At 39.4% G+C, this 2,624-nt stretch overlaps 1 long non-coding RNA gene across 1 annotated transcript; it reads left to right on the forward strand.

The window, feature by feature from the left end:
- The first annotated feature begins 388 nt into the window (after window positions 1-388).
- On the forward strand, window positions 389-1,952 carry LOC130089488 (uncharacterized). Its single transcript, XR_008807580.1, has 3 exons — window positions 389-507; window positions 796-888; window positions 977-1,952. It is a non-coding gene; the product is annotated as an uncharacterized LOC130089488 (long non-coding RNA).
- The last annotated feature ends 672 nt before the right edge of the window (window positions 1,953-2,624 follow it).

Consider the following 2,624-nt stretch of genomic DNA (forward strand, 5'->3'; position numbering starts at 1 on the left):
CACGGAGGTGTTTGACTGAGTGCAGTGTGAGTGCACGTGTGTGTGTGGTTCTCTTTGTTTCTTTTCTCAGGAGAATAGAGAGGCCCCTATGGGTTGAGTGCTTTCGGCTGTCGACCCCCAATATTCCGTCGTCCGGGCTGTTTAACATCGACTATCTTTGACGTTGGTTTTTTTTGTGATTGCTTGAATCATTCTATTTAATAAAATTGATTTTACTGTTTGTACCTTTCACCCATGTCTCATGCCTGACTCCAACTGAAACGAACCTGTGAGCCTTGTGCGCTCCCAAGTGTCTAGGGCAATTCCCTGGTAGTGAGCCCCCAGGGTGGCGTAGTTGGTTTAATTATTTAGTGTACCTGTTCTCTGAAAGCCGATCGCCACACAACCATCTGACAGCACTTCTGTATCAGACGGCCCACTATGTGCAGCTGAATTTACAGTCTGTCCCACCACCACTGGCCTGCACGAGTGAGCCACAGAGATGGCATCGTCCAAGAACACAGGCATGTATTTTTTCTTTTCTGCAAATGGTAAGAACACTATAGTATCAACTCAAGCAAGTAAGTAGGCTACATGTTAACATCAAAGCATTATGGACTAATAATGCACAAGAGTGCAGATTAAGTAACAAAGGTATAAATGAACATCACCCAAGATTAATACAATCTGTTAACTGTTATTACTCATTATTTCATATTGACTAAATGCATAAACTAATGTAAATGTATAAAACCTTATTATAAAGTGTTTCGAGAATATTTTAACTTTGCATCTGTTTATTTTATGCTAAGGGAGTCCATCCAGAGGCAGTGAGTGAACTTGTTGTCCTGAAGCCAAAGTCAGCTGGGAAGACTGGAATCAAGTCTACTCTATACAGGGCTTACACAGGTAATACACAACACTGTATGTGTACACGTCGTGTACTCAGCTACAACTTAATGTGTTCAAAACTAATAGTTTGTATTAATTTCTTTAGGTCCCCTTCCAGATTCTGATGTATTGGCTTCTGGTACCAAACTGAGTCAGATCCATCCCCGGCCTTTGCTGGCACACATACTAGAGGGCATGTCAAAAATAGAGTTGGTCCCCTCACAGTTTGGTCCTGTACCTCGTGGTAGTCCACTTTCATACCAATGTCCCCCTATAGCTGTAGATATTCCTGTTGTTAATTTCCCCCCACTACCTGTGCTTGGCTATCAGTTTGGTTGTAATTTTAAATATGTGCCCACACACCATCAATCACTTCATCTGGAGTCTATAAAGGTTACCCATTATTCCGCTTGTCAGATTGAAGAGGCCACAAGACTACAGTCAAAATGTACTGCTTGGAGACAAATGCGGCAATCAAGGGTTACTGCAAGCAGGTTCCGGGAGGTTAGTCATGTAGTTGGGGATTCAACTGGTCAGTCATTAGCGGCAAGAATCATCAAGGGCACGAGGCAGACAAGTGCTATGAAACGTGGCCTTGAACTTGAGCCAGATATTTTGAGAAAATATTCTGAGATAGCCAGTGTTAGTGTCCTACCTTGTGGTTTTATTATCAACCCAGAAGCACCACATCTAGGAGCCAGTCCAGATGGACGAGTGCATGATCCATCTGAAACCTTCCAATTTGGACTAGTGGAAGTAAAAAGCACATCTGCTGATAACATTGCCCAGGTTCCATTTATCAAACTTCAAAGAGGACAAGCCAAACTCAAAGAGACCCACAAGTACTACTGGCAGGTTCAAGGCCAGCTTGCAGTGACTGGTCTACAGTGGTGTGACTTTGTGACTGACACAAAATCAGATTTCACAATACAGAGGATCTGGCGAGATGATGCCTTCATAGCATCAATGAAAGACAAGCTAGACATGTACTATTATTATGTTTACATGGATGTGTATCTTTCAGTGGTATAAATGTACGGTAACACTTTACTTGAATGGGTGTGCGTAAGACTGACATGACTCCTTCATATATGAATATGAAGGAGGTTTTATGCATGTTTGTGACAACTGTCATTAAGTGTCATTCACTCAATTATGACATTTTTAATGCAAATATGACATTGTTTGAGATGTCTTTATGACAACTTGACAAATCAATACATCATAACCATTAATTTACATTAAACTGTCAGGTGGTTGGTTTTGACATTGGCTGTCATGAAGCCATTATAACTTTTTAATGACAAATTCAATGTGTACCACTGTAGTTGAGGTCACAAAAAATATTAATGGCACAGTTATAATGCCTCATGACAGCCAATGTCAAAACCAGCCACATGACAGTTTAACTTAATTTAATGTCAAGTTGTCATGACAAAGACACTGACAGGTTATGATGTTATGGTTTATGTCAAGTTGTCATAACAAAGACATCTCAATGTCATATTTGCATTAAAAATGTCATAATTGAGCGAATGACACTTAATGACAGTTATCATAAACATGCATAAAAGCTCCTTCATGTTTATAACATGCGTTACATATACAGTATACCCACATTTATGTACATAGCCTAATAGTTAATACATTATTATATTTTGAATTTGATATTGTGTAATATATATGATATGTATGCATACACATTTACTAATTGTTTATGTATTTGTATTGTGTGAAATAACAATGAACAGCAG

Source organism: Rhinichthys klamathensis, unplaced genomic scaffold, assembly GCF_029890125.1.
Source record: "Rhinichthys klamathensis goyatoka isolate OS25496 unplaced genomic scaffold, OSU_Roscu_1.1 h1tg000133l_1, whole genome shotgun sequence".
Lineage (NCBI taxonomy): Eukaryota > Metazoa > Chordata > Actinopteri > Cypriniformes > Leuciscidae > Rhinichthys > Rhinichthys klamathensis.